A 12,447-nucleotide genomic window follows, 5' to 3' on the forward strand; every position below is an offset into this window, starting at 1 on the left:
CTGATTGAAAATAAGGATATGGATAGGCTGGTAAGCAAGAATTAAAGTTTATTCATTGGATACATACAAAATAGCCTGACCAGAAAAAATAAATCCCTATTATGTGTCAAATACTATACTAGCACTATGGCTATGAAGACAAAGCATGGTTTCTGTCCTTAAAATACTTCATTTCAAAGCAGTATGATACTAAATGTTACCTTTCCTAAGTGTTAACTCTCAAAGAATAAGAGTTAGGAGTGAAACTGCATATAAAACAATTACATAAAATATACTTTACATTACAGCCATCTACTTTTTGAATAATCAAACTTATCATTACTCAGGAAATTCGTAGAAAGGTATATATAATTTAAAAGTATAAAAACACAACTATTCTCATTTGGTTCTTGTTTAATATAATATACATGTATATTATAAATATATAAACATATATTAGTTCAAATACAGAATATCTGGATCAGGGGCTGGGAAGGTGGCTCAGTGGTAGAGCGCTTGCCTTGCATGCATGGGGCCTTGGGTTCGATTACTCAGCACCACATAAGCAAAAAGAAAAAAGCCGGAAGTGGTGCTGTGGCTCAAGTGGTAGAGCACTAGCCTTGAGCTGAAGAGCTGAGGGACAGCGCCCACGCTCAGAGTTCAGGCCCCATGACCTGACCCTCCAGAATATCTGGATCAAAAGCACCTAGAATCCTTTTTCCCTATACTGTTTTTTAGTTTTTTTTCTAAAAACTCCTTCAACATAGTAGTGCTTTGTTCTCAACTCTTTTTTTTTGGTCTGTCATGGGGCTTGAACTCTGGGCCTGGGCACTGTCCCTCAGCTCTTTAGCTCAAGGCGAGCACTCTATCCCTTGAGCTACAGCGCCACTTTTGGTTTTTGAGTGGTTTATTGGAGATAAAGAGTCTCACAGACTTTCCTCCCTGGGCTGGCTTTGAACCTTGATACTCAGATCTCAGCCTCCTGAGTAGCTAGAATTACAGGCGTGAGCCACTGGGGCCGGGCTGTTCTCAACTCTTTATGAACAGAAAAATTACTATGAACTTGAGTTTTCAAAGGTACTTCTATGAGGGCCAGTTATATTAAAAAGGTGAAATGCAAACAATATATCACAAGATGTGAGTAGAACAAAAATTAGAGTTCCACTAACAATGAACCTGAAGAGGAACTGTTGCTCTGAATGTTGACAATTTTTCTAATTGTCAATATATTTGTTCACAATATATTTGCTCATAACTATTTGAAGCATACAATATTGTTATTGTACTGTATTTCCTAATGAACTAACACTATGAGTATGAATAATATATCTGAAATTCAGTTATCAACATTATTGATAGTATAGCACTCTCACTGATTTCACTACTCAGAAATACAACTCATGTATTGTAGCTCAACAACAAATAACTCAACTTGCAAAACCTTTTGTACCTTGTAGACAAATGTTATATGAATATCTAGTTTGAGGTAATACATTATATGAAATTAAAATTAACTTTAAAAGTTACTATAATTTCCTTTCTTAACTCATGCTGACTATTCTAAATATAATCCAAACTTATATATACTGATTTTATCTGAGCTGATCATTTGAAACGTATTTATACAATCATATAAAACTAAATCTTCTTTGTAGTTACATAGGAAGAAAAGTTTAAAAAAACACATTTAAAAAGCCTATGCTAGACAAGCACTAGTGGCTCATGCCTGTAATCCTAGCTACTTGGGAATTTAAGATCTAAGGATCAATTTCTGAAGCCAGCCCTAGCTGGAAAGTCCATGAGGCCTTTTATCTCCAATTAGCCAGCAAAAATTTGGAAGTAGAAGTATAGCTCAAGTGGCAGGGTTACCAGGCTTGAGGAAAAATGCCAAGTGAGAGACAGCACGAGGCTCTGACTTCAAGTCCCAGAACTAGCATTAAAAAACAACAACAACAAAAAACCAGTCTTTATCCATGATTTAAATCTCTATGAACATGAGAAAGAGAAGATCAAAGGCTAAATTACACAATAAATGAAATAAAATAGGGTGTAAGAATTGAAATCTATCAGGCTCTCAGAAAATCTAACAGATACCTTCTTATATTTGAGAGATTAACTCCTAGAAAACAATTTACAAATTCCCCAAGAAACAGTTCAGAATTGTGGTGCATACAATGGGTACTCCATAAATAGTTTACCATATAGCTTACTGTGCTAAATTACATCTTTTTGTAATGCCCTTAAACTGACTGCCTAATCCTAGACTAGATTCATATGTTTTTTTTTCTGCCAAATCATATCAGTCTTTGTATTACAAACTTTATGTGGTCCATATTAAAGTCAGCTACTGGTTTCTGAAACAAGTGTGAGGATTCACATAATAAACAGTAAGCACAAGGGCCTTCCAAACTCAATACAATCTACCACAGTTTGAATATTGTGTTTCTGCTCTCCCTCTATCATATTTGTGTAAATCCCTAGTTCTTGAATACTCAATCTGGATTGCTTTTTCCTTTCTGAATTCTACCTTTCCAAGTACTCCTGGCATTTAACATTTCCTTTGACCTATTCCTACTCATTGTTGCTACAGTTAGTCAGCTCCACTGTTACCTATAGACCCAAAATCAGGCAGCATATAACCAATGTGTTTACTATAAAACCTTTAGAGAAATTCCCTAAGTGTTTGTAATTCTAGATTGAAGAGTTAAATTTTAACACCAGACTGTACCATAGCAACCATTCCTCCTACTTAAATTCTTTCACCTGTGCCCTCCTCTAGAACTTTCTTCAAATCTATAAAGCCTTTCTTGAAATAAAACTGCCAATGGTAATTTGAGAAAACATTGAATGGAAATGGACCCACAATAGAGGCCTTATGACAGGGTAATTAACAGCTTACATTTTCTGTTTTAGAGCTGTATTTGAGTTATATACTAGATATGCTATTTCAAATAAGATGTTCTATAGCCTTTTTGCGCTTTAGCTTGCCTGTAAGATTGGGATAATAAAGGGACCTGTCTTATAATTAACTGACTAAAGACAATATAATCAATGTGTAAGCTCTCAACAAATGTTGCCTATACTGTTATTGTCATTCTTATTATTGAGTAGAAGATACAATTTATTTCTATTTTCACTAAGGTTCCCTCTAAGATTTCTGCTAGTCTAGTTGGCATAAATGTATTTAGAGAGCAATCTACAGTAATTCTTCAATACATGTGCTGGATTTCAGTTAACATTCCCAAATCAGTTTTGCTTAAGAACATTTAGAATATCTTTTTTATTATTTGAATGCACTGAAACACAAACACCATCTTTATAACCAATTGCTAATCTAATTTTTTGCCATTTTATTAACTAGCTATTTGGTAGACTATAATAGGATTACTTAATAGAGAATTTACATTCTCTTTTTGAAGTGATTTATAAAATGTTACATGATCAGAATCAGGAACATCTGGACTTGTGGGTGGGTGTAGAAAAGGCAGAGAAATCGAAATTGTACAAATTTCTACAGATTGCTGTTTCCATTTATGAATAAGTAGTGTTGGTTAGCTTTGAGACTCTCACAATCATTCACATTAGCAAAAAACAATCTGAGTCAATTTTAAAAATCTGAAATTTTAAATAAAAACTTCAAGGTTGTCATTAAATACAGTATTTCTACATAAACGATATACAGTTGTGTTTCTATATATGTCAAAGAGGTATTTGCAGTCTTTTTTAAAAATTCTTTTCACTACCCTAAAATAAAGTCAAATACTCTGCCTAATTACCATCCTTCCTATGTGAATCTATTGTTGAATGCAAACTCACAGGAAACAGTTAGAAATGATAAATTCGGTATCTTTATGAAGAAAGTTCCTGATTACTTGAAGTATAGTTATTTTCTTCTTAGAGAGGCACAAAAACGAACTTCACCTTTTTTTCTTTGAAGATATATATATTGCTCTATTGGCATATTGATTGCTATGAATTAATTCATTCCATTATTACTTGATTTCCCAAAATAACTTTATACTGGACAAAATATGAAGAATAAAGTTTATAAGTTCTATTATTAATACAAGCTTCTAAATTCAGGTGAATTGTGGAAAAGTTTTGTAAACTACTAAATTATGTTTTCCAACTAAAAAGGATTTTTGGTACTTGTATTATGTGCTTACAGTTAAATTATGTTGTATTCAAAAACAAGTGCCATTAAAGTAAAATGTCATCAAAGACTGAAAGAAAAAAGCATATTCTTTTGTATTTCACCTGGGGGTCTAAAACGGATTCAAATATTGAAGAAAACATCACAAGAAGATGAAAAATCTATGGTCATGACATACAGATTACATTACATGACCAAGATCATGTAACTAGAGAGTAGCAGGACTAGACACTCTAAATACTAACTGTACATTGAAGATTTGTTTTGTTTGGTTTTGGATTTTGGGGTTTGGGGAGGTCCAGTCCTGGATCCTGAACTAAGGGTATGGGCACTGTCCATGAGCTTTTGTGCAGAAAGATAGTCCTCTACCACTTTGAACCACAACTCCACTTCTAGTTTTCTGGTGGTTAATTTGAGATAGGAGTCTAATGGCTTTCCTGCTCTTCTGGGTCCAAACTGTTATCCTTAAATCTCATCCTTCTGAGTAGCTAAAATTACAGGCTTGAGCCACCAATGCCCAGCAGTTAAAGATTTTTGACAACATACAATGAAGTAAGAAAAATATATGAGGAATTGGAAAGAAAGATGTCCCCTCAAGTTAAAATGCCTTGGATTTAATGACTTGTACTTGATTACAAAGAAAATTTTATTGCTTTTAAAACAATACCAGGGTTTTTTTGATGTCTAAAGAAAGCTAAAGATTCATTTTATATGTGAAGGAAAAGAAGAGAAATAGAGAGGGAGAAAAGGCAGGGACAGAGGGTAGAAGAAGGGGAGATTATACTGGTACTGGATTTACCATATTTGTTTTGTAAATTGTCACATATCCTCCTTTTTGAAATGGTAATCTGTGTTCCAAAAAGGAAGGTACACATAAAATGAATTTTTGATCATTTATAAAGCACTTAAGTATAAATAAGTAAATCTCTGGAAACTTATCCAATAACAGCAAAATAATGAATATCAAAATTTTCAAAACTCAAAATACAAACCTTTTAAATCTTGAGTTTAAAACATGTCAAAAGTAACTGAAAAAGACATTTAATCAGCACACCCAGCTCTCTAAACTATGTGTATATTTTTCCTCAAGTGCATATTCATGAGCTGACAGTAAAGACAGACTGGCTGCTTTGTTTGACTATAATTCTGTTTACCTCATACTGTCAAGAATGGATTTTGACACTCACAGTATTAATATTGCTATTTTTATTGATATAATTAGCACAGCTATAAATAATTCCTTGGCCTGCATATCTAAGTATATCATTGTAATCAGCAATACAAGGACTTCTTTTTCTTAAATAATGCCTTGGAAATAGACTACTGGTCCAAAGAACAAAAGTGACCTCATGATGTGGAAATTACTGAAGAAACATGTTGCCTCATCAATAGAGACTGTTTTGTGTATGACTTCACTAAACAAACGAGTTTATATTTGTTTGAAACTAAAGTTTCTCACCAATCTGCTGTTTCAATTTCACATCACACCATATTGTACCTAAAACAGGCAATCTGGATTCCTGTTGCTACTTTCCCCCCCTCAAACAGCTCAGTAATGGGTTTGAAATATAAAGCTTGAATCCACAAAACAAAATAATTAAGATACCTAAAACTGAGAATGGGTGGGTGAAAATATGCATGCTTGAAACCATTTGTAAAATGGCTAGTGGGTGGTGGGCCCACTTGTGAGTTTTTGATCATTTCATCAAAGCAAAATCAAAACATAGTCTATCTTGCTTCTAGATCCCATCAGCTGTGTCAATAACCTTATCTAAACCTTGAATGGTTTATTCATAAAACAAAATGAGGTGAATGACCCAGTGCATATTCAACACAGACTATGAAGGCCAAAATAAAATGACAATACAATTCAAAACAAGTTTGTGGAAATTTTAGACCAGTATATTAAAACCTTTCTTTGTCTCCATCACTTGACAGATGGTTAGCCCTCACACAGCCTAGTATCTCTGGCAAAGAAATGATTATGTCTAGCCAATAACATCCCAAATTTTGACTTAAAATGCACTGTACACATGCTTAGACTTACCTCACAAATATTAATAAAGTTAGGCTTATTTTATTCCTATAAAAAATTGACACGTCAAGATTTTTTTTGTACTATTTGAAACTCAACCAACTTATGTAGATTCAGGTTCTATGAAGTTTCCATCCAATTTAGGTTTCATTGGTCATATGGACTGCTTGATAAACATGCTTTTAAAACTGAAGAGTATCACAGAATTTACAAAATTTAATTAGCTTGTGGTTCTATGTTGCTCAAAAGAAAGTTCTGGTAACTAAGAAACTATATTAAACAATATAAGTTGGGAATTTCTAATACATTCCATATCAAGGACCACAGAGCAAGACTGAATTTGTCCAGTATCAGAATGTCTTTATTTGCAAACTGTTCATATGTAAATACACACATACGCATACATAATGCACATTCATCGTTCTCTCTTATTAGAAACAAAAATTTAGTGTTTAACATTTTATTAAACATTCTTCAACTTACCTCTATTAAAATATCTCTTTTGGCAGGGCTAATCCTAGCTACTCAGGAGCTGAAATCTGAGGATCACAGTTCAAAGCCAGCTAAAGGGCAGAAAAGTCCCTATGAAATTCTTATCTTCAATTAAACACTCAAAATCTAGAAGTGTCACTTGCTCAAAGTGGTAGAGCACTAGCCTTGAGCAAAAAAACCTCAGGAACAGTGTACAGGCAGAGTTCAAGCCCTACGACTGACCAAAAAAAGTTTCTTCGATTAGTTTAAAATTTTTCTATTTCCTTCTCAGGCTTCCTATTTTTAGCTTTCACATGGCTGATTGGTATTGCATATAAATAGCCAAAGAGTAGTTAAAGCCAAAGACTGTATGAAATGCATTAATTTGTGTCCTTTCTGGAAAAGTTTGATTTTGCTACAAACTAGCCTAAACTAAAGACCTAACATAAGTATAGACATACAAAATCTTAACAGTTGAGGATGAGAGGAGTGGGGAAGAGAGGATATATATAATAAAATAAGCTAATAATTTGCTAACAAAGTTAGACTCACCATTACAGAGAAAATTAATGAAAATCAGAGCTACTTATGTGAGAACTATGAACCAATTTTGAAAAAGTGAAGTACCCACTACCTGAAGCCACTAACTCAGAGTTAAACTACACACTCATTTAACTCAGGCACCTTTCCTTCTGTTAGAACCTAGGATTTTTCCACCTACAGATAAAATGATTAAAATAATTCTAAAATCTGTAATGTTCCTCTTGTACTATAAAGGTCTATTAAATAAGAGAGGTGCCAATCAAATGCTTTAAATTTTTTTAAATGTTTAAATAACAAAGCAATTTTTGCAGGTCTCGCTCTTATCTCTTTAATGTCACCTATTAATTAATTACAACAGCTTTCATCCTGATAAAACCACACCTATAAAAGATTGTGATGCTTGATTTTTCAACAATTTTCCTAATACAAATCGTAACCAAAAACTAACAAATATTCTAGCATTCATTTTACCACCCTTTGCTAACAAGACAATGGTACATGGGAACTTTAAAGTAAATTTCAAAAGAGATTTTAAAATATAAAGCAACATTTTATTTATTTCACAGACATGCTTAAAATTATGAAAATATATTACCACTACCTGTCAAAAAAGACTTACTTAACAAGCAGGGCACTGGTGGCTCATGCCTGTAATCCTAGCTAATCAGGAGGCCGAGATTTAAGGATCCCTGTTCAAAGCCAGCCCAGGCGGGAAAGTCCATGAGACTATTATCTCCAATTAATCAATAGAAAATGAGAAGACTTACTGACATAGATAGAGAACATTTTATGACAATAACAAAAAAAAAACACAAATTAGCTAACTAAGGTTTCCTGGTCATTGGCAATTGGGAAACACCTCTTTCTCAAATTTCCATAAGCTCTTTCAAACCACTTTATAAAATGAGAAAGAGGCTATTCAAAGTTTTGTTGGAAAACAAAATCTCTTCTCCTAGCAATGAGCATACAAAATGTATGTAACATTACAACACATATTCCACTAGGGCCAACAATTTTTTTCTCTTATTTACTATTGTAATCCAAGTACCTAGAATAATGTCTTGAATAATTTGATGATTTAACCATCCATTTTAGAAAAAAAACACATGATAATTAGAAAATAGAGTCCATTAAGCTTCTCTTCCATATTCCAAATGTTTAAAAGAAGCCTCTCCTTACCACTTACTCTGAAGATACTTGGAATAATTTGAAATTCATTTATAAATTATGGATCCTTTACAGGAATTTAGTTGTAGCTTTTACTGCTTTCCTAAAATGACCTAATTATTCAGTATAGCTTTTTTCTAGTAAGTCTAATTTGTCTAGAAAGACTTCTGAAGACTTATACTAATGAGACAAAAATAATATTTTCAGTGGCTTTCCCTTAGATTTTCTTTCTATATGAAGCTGTCAAATTCTTAGTAAACTGACAAAAAAGTTGGATATTTGTGAGTCTTAAAAACGTTCCAACCTAAGTACATAAGAAAGGCATGACACTAGAAGGATGATGCCTTATCTCCCTGTAGCCCTCAAATTAAAGCTTTCTCTTTCCTTGTTATTCTACTTACATTGTTTTTCAGTAGCTAGTCAACATACACACGATCTATGTGCATTTCCTTAGCATGACAGCAGTATATGAACACTAGCCTAAAGAGCTGAAAGTAAAGACTTCTTCCTGCTAATGATAAAATTTTACATTTTAGAATCTTAAACATCTTTCTTTTAGCCTGTAAAAATGAAAACTTTATCATGAAAGGGTATATTGCTTTGTTGTGAAAGGCCTGTATTCTACTTGTAAGATCTAAAAACCAAAACTCAAAACTACTCAACTGCCTAAGCAGGTAGTACATTTCTAGAAAATTTGCTTTGTTTGTCACCTATTTACTTCAAAATTGTGTTCACAAACCTAAAGCCTTTCAAATCTGAGCTAAATTGAAACATCACACCCTCAATCTGGGGAATTACAATTTAAGCACAGAACAAACAGTGACTAGCATCACTGATTCCTCGAGGATAATGCCACAATCTTTCTTGGGAGAAGTGGGTTCAAGATTATGTATTACTCAGACACACTCTGATTATGAATGAAAATGATCAAGGGCATTAAAAAATCAATGTAATTTTTTTTCTTTTACAAAAGGTACAGCCATATGTAGGTGTAAGGCAAAAACAAAAAAAAAAGGTAGAATGAAGTGAAATCTTGACTCTTACAGACACTTTTAAGGAAGGAGGGTAGAGAAGAAATGCAGTCTATTCCCACATGACTGAAAAGGGGCCTTGAGATTAGGAACTGAAATGAAAATAAATCATTTATAAATTTAAGTTAATGATTACTATTTAACCTGTCTTGACAGCTATAGAATTTACAAAACGACTGCATATTTTAAAACTTTTAACAGCAACAAGTTACAGCAGTAACTTTAGAACAGAGTTCATTGGAACACATGGAAGGGAATGGGTGACCTCTGAAATTCACACAGGGACATGCAGTGAGCAAATTCCACTTCGGCAACATTTTGCTATTAAAAAAAACTGCAAAAAAAAAAAAAAAGAAAGAAAAATAGTGAAGACCATTTGCACACCTCTAGAAATGTAACCTGTTCCACTTCGCTTGGGTCAGTGCTGATTCTAGGGACAGTCCTACAACCCACAGGCTCCCCAATTACTTGTTTCATTCGGACTTTGTCTTTTTTTTTTTTTACTAGAGAGCAGTCATCACCCTGGTCCTGACCTCCTTCAACCCAGTTCCGAGGTAAGAGATCAGTGGATTACCGCGTTAGGTAGTGTAGTTGTACGCCATATTGTGTTTTTCGCTAATGTTTATAGTTTGTGTGTGTGCCTAGCATATGCTTGTACAAGTGTGTGTTTATCAATAGAACTTTTCGGGAAAATCCCTGCCTCCTGCCTTCAGCAGCCTTCTAAAGATGATCAGGTTGGGAGGATGGGGGGGGGGGGTGGAGACACCAACGAGCCACACGGACAGGAAGGCATGGAAATGGTGATCGCGATGAAACTTCCCGACGCCTCCCGCTCTCTTTTATCGCAGGTGTCAAAACGCGTCCACCCATGTATTATTATTATTATTACTTAAAACTGTTTCCAAGGAGGACCCAGGAAAAGAAAGGTGGGTAGTAACTCCTTTCCCCGAAGCCGGTGGCTGCGGGGCCCAGGACCCCTTCCGTCCACCCCCCGCCTACTCCCCTCCCACCCCCCCCCTCCCACCCCCCCGCCCCCCTTCCCCAACCCCGAGGGCTCCGACTGCGCTCCAGAGCCAGCGCGCGCCCGGGCCAGCGCGTGCGGGTCGGGCCGGGGCCGGGACGAGGGCGAGGAGGGAGGGGACCAGAGACACGCGGGCGCCAAGAGCGGCTCCCCCCCGCCACCCCAACCCCGGTTCGGCCCCCTCGGCTCCTCTTCTGACGTGCCAGCGGCAGCTCCAGGCGCAGGGAGTTAAAAGAGAGCGAGAGAGAAGGCGGAAGATAGGGTTCCAGCGGCGGGACGCCCCGCCCGCTCCAGACAACACCCGCGGACCCTCCCCGCCGGGTCGGGTGAGGCCACCGCGGGCGCGAGGAGGGGCGTCCGGAGCGGGGGCGCGCGCGCGCGCGCGGGGCGGGGCCGGCCACCCGCCGGCGGGCTCTCCCCGCTGAGGAACTCACTCCCCTTCCCCAGCCCCACCCCGCTCTCCTCCTTCCCGCCCGGCCGCCCCCAACTCCCGGAGACACGCAGACGCCAGGACCCGCACGGCTCGCACACACACCCCTCCCGCCAGCTCACCCGCCCCACAACAAATTAGAGTTTTTGGCGTTACCTCCTCGCGCTCTTTAATCTTCTTTCCTCAACTCCTAAACTTCCCCCCGCCCCTACTTCTCCGGCAGAAGGCCCACATTGGGCGCTTCACTCGAAGAACCTCTAGGTTTCCACACTATTGGGTAACTCTCATGTCACTCTGGGCTTCAGTGGGCCAATAAGAACGTAAGGACCCTCGTGAGGTTGCCGCCCATAAACAAAATACACTCTTCCTCCTCCCTCCTCTGTCCCCGCCCTCAACTACTCCTTCCCTCATCACTTCCATTTTCGATTGGACCAAGAGAGACCCAATCCGCTATTTCACACAATCATTGGTGCATGGACACTTCGCTCAAAATAATACTAACAAACGATTGGTCGAGCATTCTCTCACTCCTCCCACCTCCCGCCGCAGCTTCTCCCACTCTGGAAAGGTCAGTCGCATCTCGTTGTTCAGTGATCCGAGAACTGTAAAACTATTGGTCGAGAGAGCCCGTCAGACCGGACTGGACTGAGCGTTGATTCGTCGATACTGACACTATCAAGTTAGGTTGTTTACTCCTCCGCCCCTTCCCTCCCACCCCCTTTTCCTCCACGCCCCCGCCTCCTCTCAACTGCTTTTACTTTCTACGCATTTCTATTTCCTCCTTTATTTATTTATTTGTGATAAACTTAAATGACCCGGCGATGGAGGCGGGACTGGAAGAGAGGCCGGAGAATGACGAGTGGCGGTTTGAGGCCAATTGCTGAGGGGGCTTCAGGGTGAGGGGCAGCGGTGGTGGCCAGTGAGAGGCAGGTGTCTGGAGCGCGCTGGGCCTATGGAGCCGGGATGCCCCAGCGGAGGCGGCGGTTATCCGCTGTCTGGCGCGACGAGACGCGCGGGAGGGGAGGGGGGGAGGTGGGGGGGGCAGAGGGGGGAGGGGCTGTCGCCGTCGCCGAAGGCTGAGGCCGCTGGATGGAAGCTGGATTCTGGGCGGTGGGCGGGAAAGCAGGCCGGAGGCTCTGGCGTGGCTGCGGCCCCAGGCCACTCCGGGCCAGCCTGGGTTCTTCCAGAACGGGGCATCGGTGGCCCCACCAGGTCTGGAGAGTGCCAGGACCCAAAGCGAACGTGGAAGATGTTAGAAAAATACCCTGTAAACCATGTTGGAGTCAGCCGCCACGCTCAATACAAATGAAGATTTATTATCGGGGGGGGGGGGGGATTATGTTCCTTGTTACTAAACGACTTAAGCACCGGGGACCCAACTGGAGCCCACAAAATTCGATATCCTGGGAGCTGCAAGGAACAAATAAAGCAACACGGAAAATTAAATGCGGTTCAGATGCTTCAATAAAACCTTCATTCTCATCCACTTGTCACTCAACGTAGCACTCCCCAGAGCCAATTCTAAAGAAAAACGCTGGTCCTGTACTAAGTCTTGGAGGGAAGGTGGGGGGGGGGGGATGCTGGGGAGGGTAGAGGATCTCTGAGGCTCAAGGCCAG

The 12,447-nt window shown here is 38.7% G+C and overlaps 1 long non-coding RNA gene across 1 annotated transcript in view; it reads right to left on the reverse strand.

The window, feature by feature from the left end:
- Positions 1-11,055, reverse strand: part of LOC105994928 — a 253,180-nt gene extending 242,125 nt beyond the window's left edge. Inside the window, exon 1 of the long non-coding RNA XR_001175538.1 lies at positions 10,987-11,055. This is a non-coding gene — a long non-coding RNA (uncharacterized LOC105994928). The remainder of the gene's footprint in view (positions 1-10,986) is intronic.
- Between the last annotated feature and the right edge of the window lie 1,392 nt (positions 11,056-12,447).

This window comes from Dipodomys ordii, unplaced genomic scaffold (genome assembly GCF_000151885.1).
Source record: "Dipodomys ordii isolate 6190 unplaced genomic scaffold, Dord_2.0 Scaffold111, whole genome shotgun sequence".
Taxonomy (NCBI): Eukaryota; Metazoa; Chordata; class Mammalia; order Rodentia; family Heteromyidae; genus Dipodomys; species Dipodomys ordii.